At 54.7% G+C, this 17108-nt stretch overlaps 3 long non-coding RNA genes across 3 annotated transcripts in view; all 3 read right to left on the reverse strand.

Moving 5' to 3' along the window:
* LOC129528753 (uncharacterized) overlaps window positions 1-296 on the reverse strand; it is a 35011-nt gene extending 34715 nt beyond the window's left edge. Inside the window, exon 1 of the long non-coding RNA XR_010132160.1 lies at window positions 70-296. This is a non-coding gene — a long non-coding RNA (uncharacterized lncRNA). The remainder of the gene's footprint in view (window positions 1-69) is intronic.
* Window positions 297-395: 99 nt separating this feature from the next.
* Window positions 396-3614, reverse strand: LOC134757746 (uncharacterized). The gene is made up of 3 exons (XR_010132163.1): window positions 2840-3614; window positions 2514-2746; window positions 396-453 (listed from the first exon to the last, which is right to left on the reverse strand). It is a non-coding gene; the product is annotated as an uncharacterized lncRNA (long non-coding RNA).
* A 2331-nt stretch (window positions 3615-5945) lies between these two features.
* Window positions 5946-16047, reverse strand: LOC129528485 (uncharacterized). The gene is made up of 6 exons (XR_010132162.1): window positions 15969-16047; window positions 15644-15876; window positions 12134-12191; window positions 11808-12040; window positions 9789-9846; window positions 5946-9663 (listed from the first exon to the last, which is right to left on the reverse strand). It is a non-coding gene; the product is annotated as an uncharacterized lncRNA (long non-coding RNA).
* Window positions 16048-17108: the final 1061 nt, after the last annotated feature.

A 17108-nucleotide genomic window follows, 5' to 3' on the forward strand; every position in this document is an offset into this window, starting at 1 on the left:
CTGCAAAACAATTTAAAAATTAGCCAAGTATCGTCATGTATACCTACAGTCCCAGCTACCTCAACTTACGGAGAAAGTTCAGGGCCTGGAGAGAAGGCTGGACGGCAGGAGCTGGGTCTAAAGAGGCCATTGTAACGATGGAGCTGTGCCTGTGGAGGCTGTTGTGAGGCAGTAGGCTCATCTGCGGAGACTGCCGTGAGGTAGGGTATGGGCCTCAATAGGCCATTGTGAGTCATGAGCTTGGTCTGTAGAGGCTGACTGGAGAGAGTTCTGGGCCTGGCGAGGCTGCCAGGAGGTAGGAGCTGGGCCAAAAGATTTAAGCACATTTACGTTTATTAGGCACTTCATTTCCATTATTACACTGGAATATATAATAAAATAATTATAGAACTCACCATAATGTAGAATCAGTGGGCGTGTTAAGCTTGTTTTCCTGAAACTGGATGGTCCCACCTGAGCGTGATGGGAGAAAGTGACAGATCAATAGGTATTAGATTCTCATAAGCACAGCGCAACCTAGATCCCTCACATGCACGGTTCACAACAGGGTGCGTTCTCCTATGAGAATCTAATGCTGCTGCTCATCTGAGAAGGTGGAGCTCAGGCGGGAATGTGAGCAAAGGGGAGTGGCTGTAAATACAGACGAAGCTTCCCTCACTCCCTCACTCGACACCACTCACCTGCTGTGTGGCTCCTTACGGCTCCATGGCTCAGGGGTTGGGGACCCCTGCTCAAGTGCATCCGAAGCGACCCTTCCCACACCAGTCTTCATAGTAGTCAAGGGCAGCAACCAATTAGCTCCCAAGGCATGTGCCTCAGCTGGCATTTCATCACAATCAACAGTAAGTGGTAGCCTGAGTCACTGTGAGGTCACTTCCTGGAAATCACCCTAACCCTGGGCCCTGACCCAAAAACCCTAACCCTGGGCCATGACCCTAAAACCCTAACCCTGGGCCCTGACCCTAAAACCCTAACCCTGGGACCTGACCCTAAAACCCGAACCCTGGGCCCTGACCCTAAAAACCTAACCCTGGGCCAAGGCCCTGACCCTAAAACCCTAACCCTGGGCCCTGGCCCTGACCCTAAAACCCTAACCCTGGGCCCTGGCCCTGACCCTAAAACCCTAACCCTGGGCCCAGGCCCTGACCCTAAAACCCTAACAATGGGCACTGGCCCTAACCCTAAAACACTAACCCTGGGCCCTGGACCTGACCCTAAATCCCTAACCCTGGGCCATGGCATTGATCCTAAAACCCTAACCCTGGGCCCTGGCCCTGAGCCTAAAACCCTAACCCTGGGCCCTGGCCCTGACCCTAAAACCCTAACCCTGGGCCCTGGCCTCGAGCCTAAAACCCTAACCCTGGGCCCTGGCCCTGACCCTAAAACCCTAACCCTGGGCCCTGGCCCTGACCCTAAAACCCTAACCCTGGGCCCTGGCCCTGAGCCTAAAACCCTAACCCTGGGCCCTGGCCCTGAGCCTAAAACCATAACCCTGGGCCCTGGACCTGAGCCTAAATCCCTAACCCTGGGCCCTGGCCCTGAGCCTAAAACCCTAACCCTGGGCCCTGGCCCTGAGCCTAAATCCCTAACCCTGGGCCCTGGCCCTGAGCCTAAAACCCTAACCCTGGGCCCTGACCCTAAAACAACCCTAAATTTGGGCCCTGGCCCTGACCCTAAAACGCCCCTAGCCCTGGGCCCTGGCCCTGACCCTAAAACAACCCTAACCCTGGGCCCTGGCCCTGACCCTAAAACAACCCTAACCCTGGGCCCTGGCCCAAATTGTAATGAGGTCTGTTGGGCAAAATTCCATATAAGCATAGTATAAATTAATAAAGCAAATCGTGATAAATTAGTACGATTGACTTTCTGGAGTTTCTGACAATAAAAGTAAGGAAAATGCAGAACACAAAGACAGAGAGTAAAAAGAGAAATTAGGAAAGCATTCTACATGTTTAATAGGAAGACACTGGCCGTGTTCGTGCAGCGGCAGTATGTCGTGACATGACATACTTTGGAGAGAAGTTAACAGATGAGGAAGTTGATAAAAATCATCAGAGAAGCAAAATACTGGTAGCGACACTCAAGGAAACCATGAAATTTCCATAACTTATGTCAGCAAAGTGGGAAGATTGTACAGTGTGTGTTGAAGTTCCTATACAACATTGTTTATCTGCCGTTTGTTTGTTTGTAAGGAATGTATATACTAAGAGTTCTTCTTGCTGTCAAAAGAATATGTGTGAATAAGTCATTTTAACTTATTCTTCTGTTTTTCTTTTATCTTCCTGCCATCATCCCACAGCCTTACTTTAGAAATTTTTTCTTTAGAAAATTGAACAAGTGCCCCTTGTGGTGGCACATACCTCGAGGATGGGAGGCAGGGGTGGAAGGGTCACTTGAGGCCATTAGTTTGACACCAGCCTGGCCAACAAAGTGAGACCCCATGTCTGCAAAACAATTTAAAAATTAGCCAAGTATCGTCATGTATACCTACAGTCCCAGCTACCTCAACTTACGGAGAAAGTTCAGGGCCTGGAGAGAAGGCTGGGAGGCAGGAGCTGGGTCTAAAGAGGCCATTGTAACGATGGAGCTGTGCCTGTGGAGGCTGTTGTGAGGCAGTAGGCTCATCTGCGGAGACTGCCGTGAGGTAGGGTATGGGCCTCAATAGGCCATTGTGAGTCATGAGCTTGGTCTGTAGAGGCTGACTGGAGAGAGTTCTGGGCCTGGCGAGGCTGCCGGGAGGTAGGAGCTGGGCCAAAAGATTTAAGCACATTTACGTTTATTAGGCACTTCATTTCCATTATTACACTGGAATATATAATAAAATAATTATAGAACTCACCATAATGTAGAATCAGTGGGCGTGTTAAGCTTGTTTTCCTGAAACTGGATGGTCCCACCTGAGCGTGATGGGAGAAAGTGACAGATCAATAGGTATTAGATTCTCATAAGCACAGCGCAACCTAGATCCCTCACATGCACGGTTCACAACAGGGTGCGTTCTCCTATGAGAATCTAATGCTGCTGCTCATCTGAGAAGGTGGAGCTCAGGCGGGAATGTGAGCAAAGGGGAGTGGCTGTAAATACAGACGAAGCTTCCCTCACTCCCTCACTCGACACCACTCACCTGCTGTGTGGCTCCTTACGGCTCCATGGCTCAGGGGTTGGGGACCCCTGCTCAAGTGCATCCAAAGCGACCCTTCCCACACCAGTCTTCATAGTAGTCAAGTGCAGCAACCACTTAGCTCCCAAGGCGTGTGCCTCAGCTGGCATTTCATCACAATCAACAGTAAGTGGTAGCTTGAGTCGTTGTGAGGTCACTTCCTGGAAATCACCCTAACCCTGGGCCCCGGGCCCTGACCCTAAAACCCTAACCCTGGGCCCCGGGCCCGGACCCTGAAGCCCTAACCCTGGGCCCCGGGCCCTGACCCTGAAGCCCTAACCCTGGGCCCCGGGCCCTGACCCTGAAGCCCTAACCCAGTGTCCCGGGCCCTGGCCCTGAAGCCCTAACCCTGGGCCCCGGGCCCTGATCCTAAAACCCTAACCCTGGGCCCTGGGCCCTGACCCTGAAGCCCTAACCCTGGGCCCCGGGCCCTGGCCCTGAAGCCCTAACCCTGGGCCCCGGGCCGTGATCCTGAAGCCCTAACCCTGGGCCCCGGTCCCTGACCCTAAAACTCTAACCCTGGGCCCTGTGCCCTGACCCTAAAACCCTAACACTGGGCCCTGGGCCCTGACCCTAAGACCCTAACCCTGGGCCCTGGCCCTGACCCTAAAACCCTAACCCTGGGCCCTGACCCTAAAATCCTAACCCTGGGCCCTGACCCTAAAACCCTAACCCTTCGCCCTGACCCTAAATCCCTGACCCTGGGCCCTGACCCTAAAGCCCTAACCCTTCGCCCTTACCCTAAATCCCTAACCCTTCGCCCTTACCCTAAAACCCTAACCCTTCGCCCTTACCCTAAAACCCTAACCCTTCGCCCTTACCCTAAAACCCTAACCCTAACCCTAGTGAGCCTAGACCACACATTGCACTCCAGCCTGGGTGACAGAGCATGACTCTGTCTCAAAAAAAAAAAAAAGAAGAAGAAAAGACAGAGAAAAGAAAGCCAACAAGACACCATTAGGCAAACCATTGTCAGGTTATGGGAGTTTGAGAAGGAAAGTAGAGAAAGGAGAAGAAAGCTTATTTAAAGAATGGCTGAAGACTGCCTAAATCATGGGAAAGATTTGGACATCTAAATCCATGAAGCTTAAAGATTCCTAAAGAGGTTCAAACCAAATAGATACTCACCAAGTCACAATATAATCAAATAGTCAAAAGTTAAAGAAACTTTGCAGGTCAGGACAGAATCGAATAATACATTCAAAGTGCTGAAAGAAAAAAAGTGCCAGCAACTAATACTATGTCTGACAAAGCTGTCCTTCAGAGAGAAAAAAGAAATAACGTGCTTCCTCGACAAACAAAGCTGAGGGCATTCAGGACCACTAGGTCTACCTTAAAAAAATGCTTAACGGAGTTTTTCAAGTAAAAATGAATGAAGTTGGGAGCAGTGGCTCATGCCCGTAATCCCATTTTGGGAGGCTGAGGTGGGTGGATCACCTGAGGTCGGGAGGTCAAGACCAGCCTGGCCAACATGGCAAAACCCCACCCCCAGTAAAAATACAAAAAATTAGCCAGGTATGAAGGCCACTGAGATCGTGCCACTGCACTCCAGCCTGGGTGACAAGAGTCAAACTACATTTCAAAAACAAAAAAACAAACAAAAAAAACAAAACTTGAGGCCTGGCCTTCTGCTCCTCTCCAACCCCCACTTCTCTGGGCCCAAGCCACCTGGGCTGAGGAGGGGGTGAGGTGTGAGCCCCTGCCAGGAACTCCCTGCCCGGACCAAGTACTCGGCCCCCAGGCCTGCATTCAGTGAGGCCTCCCGTGGCGTCAGCATGTTCGTGTGGAGGAATGTGGAAGGTCACTCTGTGGCCGTGTTCCCCTGGTACTCCATCCCCTTCCTGACCCCTCCCTGCAGCCACACGAGGCCCAGCAACCTGCCAGTTACTCAGTGGCCTCCAACCAGAGAAAACAACCTGCCAAGTTGGCAGCTGTTGCTCATGAGCATCCACCAGGTGGCACAGGGAGTGTTGACCCTGGGCGGCCCCCTGGAGCCACCTGCCCTGAAAGCCCAGGGCCCGCAACCCCACACACTTTGGGGGTGGTGGAACCTGTTAAAAGCTCACCTCCCACCATGGAGGAGGAGCCCTGGGCCCCTCAGGGGAGTCCCTGCTGGACAGTGAGACAGAGAATGACCATGATGATGCTTTCCTCTCCATCATGTCTCCTGACACCCAGTTGCCTCTACCACTCAGATGATGTCAGGCCCAGTCCCTCAGTGCCCTGCGCAAGGAACAGGACTCATCTTCTGAGAAGGATGGACGCAGCCCCAACAAATGGGACAAGGACCACATCGGTGGCCCATGAGTGGCGGTCATGATCTTCAGCAAGCGGCACCAGGCCCTGGCAGGGCGCACCAGGGTCACTCCAACCAGGATATCCGGACCGTCAGCCAGATGCTGACTCTGGCCCAAAGACTTCTACTCAGTATGGAGCTCCAGGCCACTTTGCAGCCCCTGGTGAGGGAGGTGTACATACCATGAATTGTGGGACCTTCAGAGCTTTTCACTTTTCGGAAAATAGCTCCTGTTGGGGCTACAAGATGGAGTGTGAAGAGGGCCTTGGGCCACAGGGAGGTGCCTGTGGACTAGGGGGAGTTCATGCACCCCTTCTTTCCCCAGAGGGGCTGGACTCAGGTGAGTATGGGGGTGGGGGCTCCTGCACTTCGACACAGGCAGCGGGAGGGTTTTCTCCCCATTCCCTCTGCACTCCCAACTTGAGCTATACTTTTTAAGAAAGTGATTCACCCTGCCTTTGCCCCCTTCCCCAGAACAGAACACGTTGATCATGGGCGATATTTTTCATTGTGCCAAACAGTTGCCATGACCGTCATTAAACCTGTTTAACACCAAATAATAAGGAAAATAAAATAAAAAATTCGGGCTTGGTGCAGAAACTCACCCCAAATAAATCACCTACCAAAATATTTACATAATGGTGGAAATATTCCAAAATTCAATATTTTGGGATTTATACACAAAAGATAAACAAATTAGAGGCCAAGAGGCTGCCAGAAGGGAAAAACGGGGCCTGGGAAGGCCGTTGTGAGGAATGAGCTGGGCCTAAAGAGGCCACTGGCAGGCGGGAGCTGGGCCTGCCGAAGCGGCCGAGAGGCAGGAGCTTTGGACTCGGGAGGCCGCAATGAGGCGAGAGCTAGCTGGGCATGGAGAGTCCGCTGTGAGTCCGCTGTGAGTCCGGGCCCATGCAGGCCTTCGAGAGGCAGGAGGCCGGGCCTGCAAAGGCCCACTGGAGGTCAAGTTCTGGGCCTGAAGAGGCCACCAAAAGTCAAAAGCGGGGCCTGGGAAGGCCGCCAAGAGCCATGAGCTGGTCTGGGCTGAAAGAGGCCACTGGGAGGCAGGAGGAGCGGGGCCTGGAGAGGCTGACTCGAGGAAGTTTTGCACCTGGAGAGGCCGCCGAGAGGACGGAGCTGGGCCCGGGGAGGCCGACTTGCTGCTCTTCCGGGCCCAATTCCAGGCCGACTTGACGACGACTTGGGCCTGCTGGGAGCTGGGCAGGAGCTGAGTCCAAAGACGTTGTTGGGAGGCCAGAGTCAGGCCTGGAGACGCAGCCGGGAGGAAGAGCTGGGCCCGGAGAGGATGCCGGGAGGCTGCAAGTGGGTCTGGAGAGGCCGATTTGAGGAGGCCCGGCCTCCGCCTCCCGCATGGCGGCCTCTGCAGGCAGAGCTGTTTCTCCTGGCTGCATCTCCCGCCTCCCAGCAAACAACCTTTTTTGGCTCAGCTCCCGCCTGCGTTTGTAGACCCCGAAGTTTCTGCAACCAAGCTCTTCAGACCCACATCCCACCTCCCAGTACCTGAACAGTCCCAGCTCCGGCTGGAGAACAGAGTCTGTAGGCCCCGCTGTTGCCTCCCAGGGGAGTCTCCAAGCCCAGCTCTCACCCCACCACGACCTCCCAGGCCCAAGTCGCTGCCTGCCTCACAGCAGCCCGCGTGCGACCCTGCTCCTCCCTCAGGGTGGCCTGTTGAGGCAGGGGGTCACGCTGACCTCTCTCAGCGTGGGAGGGGCCGGTGTGAGGCAAGGGCTCACGCCGACCTCTCTCAGCGTGGGAGGGGCCGGTGTGAGGCAAGGGGCTGACGCCGACCTCTCTCAGCGTGGGAGGGGCCGGTGTGAGGCAAGGGCTCACACTGACCTCTCTCAGCGTGGGAGGGGCCGGTGTGAGGCAAGGGGCTGACGATGACCTCTCTCAGCGTGGGAGGGGCCGGTGTGAGGCAAGGGCTCACGCCGACCTCTCTCAGCGTGGGAGGGGCCGGTGTGAGGCAAGGGGCTGACGCTGACCTCTCTCACCGGGGGAGGGGCCGGTGTGAGGCAAGGGCTCACGCTGACCTCTCTCACCGTGGGAGGGGCCGGTGTGAGGCAAGGGCTCACGCTGACCTCTCTCAGCGTGGGAGGGGCCGGTGTGAGGCAAGGGGCTGACGCTGACCTCTCTCACCGTGGGAGGGGCCGCTGTGAGGCAAGGGCTCACGCTGACCTCTCTCAGCGTGGGAGGGGCCGGTGTGAGGCAAGGGGCTCACGCTGACCTCCCTCAACGTGGGAGTGGCCGGTGTGAGGCAAGGGGGTGACGCTGACCTCTCTCACCGTGGGAGGGTCCGGTGTGAGTCAAGGGCTCACGCCGACCTCTTCTGTGTGGGAGGGGCCGGTGTGAGGCAAGGGGCTCATGCTGACCTCTCTCAGCGTGGGAGGGGCCGGTGTGAGTCAAGGGCTCACGCCGACCTCTTCTGTGTGGGAGGGGCCGGTGTGAGGCAAGGGGCTCATGCTGACCTCTCTCAGCGTGGGAGGGGCCGGTGTGAGGCAAGGGGCTCACGCTGACCTCTCTCAGCGTGGGAGGGGCCAGTGTGAGGCAAGGGGCTCATGTTGACCTCTCTCAGCGTGGGAGGGGCCGGTGTGGGGCAAGGGCTCACGCCGACCTCTCTCAGCGTGGGAGGGGCCGGTGTGAGGCAAGGGGCTCACGCCGACCTCTCTCAGCGTGGGAGGGGCGGGTGTGAGGCAAGGGGCTCACGCCGACCTCTCTCAGCGTGGGAGGGGCCGGTGTGAGGCAAGAGGCTGACGCTGACCTCTCTCACCGTGGGAGGGGCCGGTGTGAGGCAAGGGCTCACGCCGACCTCTCTCAGCGTGGGAGGGGCCGGTGTGAGGTAAGGGGGTGACGCTGACCTCTCTCACCGTGGGAGGGGCCGGTGTGAGTCAAGGGCTCACGCCGACCTCTCTCAGCGTGGGAGGGGCCGATGTGAGGCAAGGGGCTCACGCCGACCTCTCTCAGCGTGGGAGGGGCGGGTGTGAGGCAAGGGGCTCACGCCGACCTCTCTCAGCGTGGGAGGGGCCGGTGTGAGGCAAGAGGCTGACGCTGACCTCTCTCACCGTGGGAGGGGCCGGTGTGAGGCAAGGGCTCACGCCGACCTCTCTCAGCGTGGGAGGGGCCGGTGTGAGGTAAGGGGGTGACGCTGACCTCTCTCACCGTGGGAGGGGCCGGTGTGAGTCAAGGGCTCACGCCGACCTCTCTCAGCGTGGGAGGGGCCGATGTGAGGCAAGGGGCTCACGCTGACCTCTCTCAGCGTGGGAGGGGCCGGTGTGAGGCAAGGGCTCACGCTGACCTCTCTCAGCGTGGGAGGAGCCAGTGTGTGGCAGGGGCTCATGCCTCTGGGCAGGGTACCAGAGGCATGGGCATCAACAGGCCACCGTGAGGGAGGAGCTGGGCCGCATGCGGGCTGCTGGGAGGCAGGCAGGGACTTGGCCCCGGGTGGCCGCCGTGGGGGCGAGAGCTGGGCCTGGAGAGGCCCCTGGGAGGCAAGAGCGGGACCTGCAGAGGCCGTTCTCCAACCATTGCTGGGCCCGTACAGGCCACCGGGCGGCAGGAATGAGGCCCAAAGAACGTGGCTGGAGAAAGTTCGGGACCTACAAAGGCGGTTGGGAGCTGGGCAGGAGTTGAGCCAAAAGAGCTTGCTTACTTGCTGGGAGGCACGGCTGGGAGATGCTGACTTCAGGACAACTTGGGCCTGCAGAGGTCACCGGGAGGCCCAAGCTTGGCGTGGAGGAGCCCACCGACCGGAGACCATTTGGGGCCTGCAGGTGCCATTGGAGGGCAGGAGCTCATCGTGGAGGGGGCACCGTGAGGCCTGACCTGGGCCTGGGGAGCTTGGCTTGAGGAAGCTGTGGGCCGACCAAGGACGCCAGGAGATGGGTAGGCACTGAGTCCAAAGACGTTGTTGAGAGGCAGGAGTCGGGCCTGGAGACACAGCCAGGAAGAGGAGCTTGGCCCGGAGAGGACGCCTGGAGGGTGCAAGTGGGCCTGGAGAGGCCGACTTGAGGAGGTTCTCAGCCCGGAGAGGCTGCCGGAAGGGAAAAACTGGGACTGGAAAGGCTGTTGTGAGGAATGAGCCCCATGGGCCTGAAGAGGCCACTGGCAGGCGGGAGCTGGGTGTGTAGAAGCTGCTGAAAGGTTGGGAGCTTGGCTTGGGGGGTCCACAGTGAGGCAGATGCTGGGCCTGAAGAATCTGCTTAAAAAGATTTAAGCACATTTACATTTATTAGGCACTTTATTTCCATTATTACATATATCTAAATATATATATATACGTATTATATATCCGATATATAATAAAATAACTATACAACTCACCATAATGTAGAATCAGTGGGCGTGTTAAGCTTGTTTTCCTGAAACTGGATGGTCCCACCTGAGCGTGATGGGAGAAAGTGACAGATCAATAGGTATTAGATTCTCATAAGAACAGCGCAACCTAGATCCCTCACATGCACGGTTCACAACAGGGTGCGTTCTCCTATGAGAATCTAATGCTGCTGCTCATCTGAGAAGGTGGAGCTCAGGCGGGAATGTGAGCAAAGGGGAGTGGCTGTAAATACAGACGAAGCTTCCCTCACTCCCTCACTCGACACCACTCACCTGCTGTGTGGCTCCTTACGGCTCCATGGCTCAGGGGTTGGGGAACCCTGCTCAAGTGCATCCAAAGCGACCCTTCCCACACCAGTCTTCATAGTAGTCAAGGGCAGCAACCACTTAGCCCCCAAGGCATGTGCCTCAGCTGGCATTTCATCACAATCAACAGTAAGTGGTAGCTTGAGTCACTGTGAGGTCACTTCCTGGAAATCACCCTAACCCTGGGCCCTGACCCTAAAACCCTAACCCTGGGCCATGACCCTAAAACCCTAACCCTGGGTCCTGACCCTAAAACCCTAACCCTGGGCCCTGACCCTAAAACCCAGACCCTGGGCCCTGACCCTAAAAACCTAACCCTGGGCCCAGGCCCTGACCCTAAAACCCTAACCCTGGGCCCTGACCCTGACCCTAAAACCCTAACCCTGGGCCCTGGCCCTGACCCTAAAACCCTAACCCTGGGCCCAGGCCCTGACCCTAAAACCCTAACCCTGGGCACTGGCCCTAACCCTAAAACCCTAACCCTGGGCCCAGGACCTGACCCTAAAACCCTAACCCTGGGCCCTGGCACTGATCCTAAAACCCTAACCCTGGGCCCTGGCCCTGAGCCTAAAACCCTAACCCTGGGCCCTGGCCCTGACCCTAAAACCCCAACCCTGGGCCCTGGCCCCGAGCCTAAAACCCTAAGCCTGGGCCCTGGCCCTGAGCCTAAAACCCTAACCCTGGGCCCTGGCCCTGACCCTAAAACCCTAACCCTGGGCCCTGGCCCTGAGCCTAAAACCCTAACCCTGGGCCCTGGCCCTGAGCCTAAAACCCTAACCCTGGGCCCTGGCCCTGAGCCTAAAACCCTAACCCTGGGCCCTGACCCTAAAACAACCCTAACTTTGGGCCCTGGCCCTGACCCTAAAACACCCCTAGCCCTGGGCCCTGGCCCTGACCCTAAAACAACCCGAACCCTGGGCACTGGCCCTGACCCTAAAACAACCCTAACCCTGGGCCGTGGCCCAAATTGTAATGAGGTCTGTTGGGCAAAATTCCATATAAGCATAGTATAAATTAATAAAGCAAATCGTGATAAATTAGTACGATTGACTTTCTGGAGTTTCTGACAATAAAAGTAAGGAAAATGCAGAACACAAAGACAGAGAGTAAAAAGAGAAATTAGGAAAGCATTCTACATGTTTAATAGGAAGACACTGGCCGTGTTCGTGCAGCGGCAGTATGTCGTGACATGACATACTTTGGAGAGAAGTTAACAGATGAGGAAGTTGATAAAAATCATCAGAGAAGCAAAATACTGGTAGCGACACTCAAGGAAACCACGAAATTTCCATAACTTATGTCAGCAAAGTGGGAAGATTGTACAGTGTGTGTTGAAGTTCCTATACAACATTGTTTATCTGCCGTTTGTTTGTTTGTAAGGAATGTATATACTAAGAGTTCTTCTTGCTGTCAAAAGAATATGTGTGAATAAGTCATTTTAACTTATTCTTCTGTTTTTCTTTTATCTTCCTGCCATCATCCCACAGCCTTACTTTAGAAATTTTTTCTTTAGAAAATTGAACAAGTGCCCCTTGTGGTGGCACATACCTCGAGGATGGGAGGCAGGGGTGGAAGGGTCACTTGAGGCCATTAGTTTGACAGCAGCCTGGCCAACAAAGTGAGACCCCATGTCTGCAAAACAATTTAAAAATTAGCCAAGTATCGTCATGTATACCTACAGTCCCAGCTACCTCAACTTACGGAGAAAGTTCAGGGCCTGGAGAGAAGGCTGGGCGGCAGGAGCTGGGTCTAAAGAGGCCATTGTAACGATGGAGCTGTGCCTGTGGAGGCTGTTGTGAGGCAGTAGGCTCATCTGCGGAGACTGCCGTGAGGTAGGGTATGGGCCTCAATAGGCCATTGTGAGTCATGAGCTTGGTCTGTAGAGGCTGACTGGAGAGAGTTCTGGGCCTGGCGAGGCTGCCGGGAGGTAGGAGCTGGGCCAAAAGATTTAAGCACATTTACGTTTATTAGGCACTTCATTTCCATTATTACACTGGAATATATAATAAAATAATTATAGAACTCACCATAATGTAGAATCAGTGGGCGTGTTAAGCTTGTTTTCCTGAAACTGGATGGTCCCACCTGAGCGTGATGGGAGAAAGTGACAGATCAATAGGTATTAGATTCTCATAAGCACAGCGCAACCTAGATCCCTCACATGCACGGTTCACAACAGGGTGCGTTCTCCTATGAGAATCTAATGCTGCTGCTCATCTGAGAAGGTGGAGCTCAGGCGGGAATGTGAGCAAAGGGGAGTGGCTGTAAATACAGATGAAGCTTCCCTCACTCCCTCACTCGACACCACTCACCTGCTCTGTGGCTCCTTACGGCTCCATGGCTCAGGGATTGGGGACCCCTGCTCAAGTGCATCCAAAGCGACCCTTCCCACACCAGTCTTCATAGTAGTCAAGGGCAGCAACCACTTAGCTCCCAAGGCATGTGCCTCAGCTGGCATTTCATCACAATCAACAGTAAGTGGTAGCTTGAGTCACTGTGAGGTCACTTCCTGGAAATCACCCAAATCCTGGGCCCTGACCCTAAAACCCTAACCCTGGGCCATGACCCTAAAACCCTAACACTGGGTCCTGACCCTAAAACCCTAACCCTGGGCCCTGACCCTAAAACCCTAACCCTGGGCCCTGACCGTAAAAACCTAACCCTGGGCCCAGGCCCTGACCCTAAAACCCTAACCCTGGGACATGGCCCTGAGCCTAAAACCCTAACCCTGGGCCCTTGCGCTGAGCCTAACACCCTAACTGTGGGCCCTGGCCCTGACTGTAAAACCCTAACCATGGGACCTGGCCCTAAAAGAACCCTAACCCTGGGACCTGGCAGTGACCCTAAAACAAGCCTAAACCTGGGCCCTAGCCCTGACCCTAAAACAACCCTAACCCTGGGCCCTGGCCCTGACCCTAAAAAAACCCTAACCCTGGGCACTGACCCTAAAACAACACTAACCCAGGGCACTGACCCTAAAATAACCCTAACCCTGGGCGCTGGCCCTGAACCTAAAAAAAGCCTAACCCTGGGCCCTGGCCCTGACCCTAAAACAACCCTAACCCTTGGCCCTGGCCCTGACCATAAAACAACCCTATCCCTGGGCCCTGGCCCTGACCCTACAGCAAGCCTAACCCTGGGCCCTGGCCCTAACCCTAAAACAAGCCTAACCCTGGGCCCTGGCACTAAAACAAGCCTAACCCTTGGCCCAGGTCCTGACCCTAAAACAACCTTAACCCTGGGCCCTAGCCCTGATGCTAAAACAAGCCTAACACTGGGCCCTGGCCCTGACCCTGACCCTAAAACAAGCCTAACCGTGGGCGCTCGACCTGACCCTAAAACAAGCCTAACCCTAGGCCCTGGCCCTGACCCTAAAACAACCCTAAACGTGGGCCCTGGCCCTGACCCTAAAACAACCCTATCCCTGGGCCCTGGCCCTGACCTAAAACAACCCTAACCCTGGGCCCTGGCCAGACCCTAAAACAACCCTAACCCTTGGCCCTTGCACTAAATCAACCCTAAACCTGCGCCAAGGACCTGACCCTAAAACAACCCTAACCCTGGGCCCTGACCCTGAAACAACTCTAACCCAGGGCCCTGACCCTGAAACAACCCTAACCCTGGGCCCTGACCCTGAAACAACCCTAACCCTGGTCCCTGACCCTGAAACAACCCTATCCCTGGGCCCTGACCCTAAAACAACCCTAACCCTGGGCCCTGACCCTAAAACAACCAAAACCCTGGGCCCTCACCCTGAAAAAACCCTAACCCTGGGCCCTGACCCTGAAACAACCCTAACTCAGGGCCCTGATCCTGAAACAACCCTAACACTGGGCCCTGGCCCTGACCGTACAACAAACCTAAACCTGGGCCCTGGCCCTGACCCTAAATCAACCCTAAACCTGGGCCCTGGCCCTGACCCTTAATTAACCCTAACCCTGGGCCATGGCCCTGAGCCTAAAACCCTAACCTGAGGCCCTGGCCCTGAGCCTAAAACCCAAACTCTGGGCCCTGACCCTAAAACAAACCTAACCCTGGGCCCTGGCCCTGACCCTAAAACAAACCTAACACTGGGCCCTGGCCCTGACCCTAAAACAACCCTAACCCTGGGCCCTGGTCCTGACCCTAAAACAACCCTAACCCTGGGCCCTGGCCCTGACCCTATAACAACCCTAACCCTGGGCCCTGGCCCTGACCCTAAAACAACCCTAACCATGGGCCCTGGCCCTGAGCCTAAAACAACCCTAACCCTGGGCCCTGGCCCTGACTCTAAAACACTAACCCTGGGCCCTGGCCCTGAGCCTAAAACCCTAACCCTGGGCCCTGAACCTGATCCTAAATCCCTAACCCTGGGCCCTAGCCCTGAGCCTAAAACCCTAACCCTGGGCCCTGGCCCTGAGCCTAAAACCCTAACCCTGGGCCCTGGCCCTTACCCTAAAACCCAAACCCTGGACCCTGACCCTGATCCTAAAAATCTAATCGTGGGTCCTGACCCTAAAACAACCCTACCCTGGGCCCTGACCCTAAAACAACCACAACCCTGGGCCCTGACCCTAAAACAACCCTAACACTGGGCCCTGACCCTAAAACAACACTGACCCTGGGCCCTGACCCTAAAACAACACTAACCCTGGGCCCTGACCCTAAAACAACCCTAACCCTGGGCCCTGACCCTTAAACAACCCTAACCCTGGGCCCTGACCCTAAAACAACCCTAACTCTGGGCCCTGACCCTAAAACACCCCTAGCCCTGGGCCCTGGCCCTGACCCTAAAACAACCCGAACCCTGGGCCCTGGCCCAAATTGTAATGAGGTCTGTTGGGCAAAATTCCATATAAGCATAGTATAAATTAATAAAGCAAATCGTGATAAATTAGTACGATTCACTTTCTGGAGTTTCTGACAATAAAAGTAAGGAAAATGCAGAACACAAAGACAGAGAGTAAAAAGAGAAATTAGGAAAGCTTTCTTCATGTTTAATAGGAAGACACTGGCCGTGTTCGTGCAGCGGCAGTATGTCGTGACATGACATACCTTGGAGAGAAGTTAACAGATGAGGAAGTTGATAAAAATCATCAGAGAAGCAAAATACTGGTAGCGACACTCAAGGAAACCACGAAATTTCCATAACTTACGTCAGCAAAGTGGGAATATTGTACAGTATGTGTTGAAGTTCCTATACAACATTGTTTATCTGCCATTTGTTTGTTTCTAAGGAATGTATATACTAAAAGTTCTTCTTGCTGTCAAAAGAATATGTGTGAATAATTCATTTTAACTTATTCTTCTGTTTTTCTTTTATCTTCCTGCCATCATCCCACAGCCTTACTTTAGAAATTTTTTTTTTAGAAAATTGAACAAGTGCCCCTTGTGGTGGCACATACCTCGAGGATGGGAGGCAGGGGTGGAAGGGTCACTTGAGGCCATTAGTTTGACAGCAGCCTGGCCAACAAAGTGAGACCCCATGTCTGCAAAACAATTTAAAAATTAGCCAAGTATCGTCATGTATACCTACAGTCCCAGCTACCTCAACTTACGGAGAAAGTTCAGGGCCTGGAGAGAAGGCTGGGAGGCAGGAGCTGGGTCTAAAGAGGCCATTGTAATGATGGAGCTGTGCCTGTGGAGGCTGTTGTGAGGCAGTAGGCTCATCTGCGGAGACTGCCGTGAGGTAGGGTATGGGCCTCAATAGGCCATTGTGAGTCATGAGCTTGGTCTGTAGAGGCTGACTGGAGAGAGTTCTGGGCCTGGCGAGGCTGCCGGGAGGTAGGAGCTGGGCCAAAAGATTTAAGCACATTTACGTTTATTAGGCACTTCATTTCCATTATTACACTGGAATATATAATAAATAATTATAGAACTCACCATAATGTAGAATCAGTGGGCGTGTTAAGCTTGTTTTCCTGAAACTGGATGGTCCCACCTGAGCGTGATGGGAGAAAGTGACAGATCAATAGGTATTAGATTCTCATAAGCACAGTGCAACCTAGATCCCTCACATGCACGGTTCACAACAGGGTGCGTTCTCCTATGAGAATCTAATGCTGCTGCTCATCTGAGAAGGTGGAGCTCAGGCGGGAATGTGAGCAAAGGGGAGTGGCTGTAAATACAGACGAAGCTTCCCTCACTCCCTCACTCGACACCACTCACCTGCTGTGTGGCTCCTTATGGCTCCATGGCTCAGGGATTGGGGACCCCTGCTCAAGTGCATCCAAAGCGACCCTTCCCACACCAGTCTTCATAGTAGTCAAGGGCAGCAACCACTTAGCTCCCAAGGCATGTGCCTCAGCTGGCATTACATCACAATCAACAGTAAGTGGTAGCTTGAGTCACTGTGAGGTCACTTCCTGGAAATCACCCTAACCCTGGGCCCTGACCCTAAAACCCTAACCCTGGGCCATGACCCTAAAACTCTAACACTGGGTCCTGACCCTAAAACCCTAACCCTGGGCCCTGACCCTAAAACCCTAACCCTGGGCCCTGACCGTAAAAACCTAACCCTGGGCCCAGGCCCTGACCCTAAAACCCTAACCCTGGGACATGGCCCTGAGCCTAAAACCCTAACCCTGGGCCCTTGCGCTGAGCCTAATACCCTAACTGTGGGCCCTGGCCCTGACTGTAAAACCCTAACCATGGGACCTGGCCCTAAAAGAACCCTAACCCTGGGACCTGGCCGTGACCCTAAAACAAGCCTAAACCTGGGCCCTAGCCCTGACCCTAAAACAACCGTAACCCTGGGCCCTGGCCCTGTCCCTAAAACACGCCTAACCCTGGGCCCTGGACCTGACCCTAAAACAACCCTAACCCTGGGCACTGACCCTAAAACAACACTAACCCTGGGCACTGACCCTAAAACAACCCTAACCCTGGGCCCTGGCCCTGACCCTAAAAAAAGCCTAACCCTGGGCCCTGGCCCTGACCCTAAAACAACCCTAACCCTTGGCCCTGGCCCTGACCCTAAAACAACCCTATCCCTGGGTCCTGGCCCTGACCCTACAACAAGCC

The sequence above is a fragment of the Gorilla gorilla genome, chromosome 20 (genome assembly GCF_029281585.2).
Source record: "Gorilla gorilla gorilla isolate KB3781 chromosome 20, NHGRI_mGorGor1-v2.1_pri, whole genome shotgun sequence".
Lineage (NCBI taxonomy): Eukaryota > Metazoa > Chordata > Mammalia > Primates > Hominidae > Gorilla > Gorilla gorilla.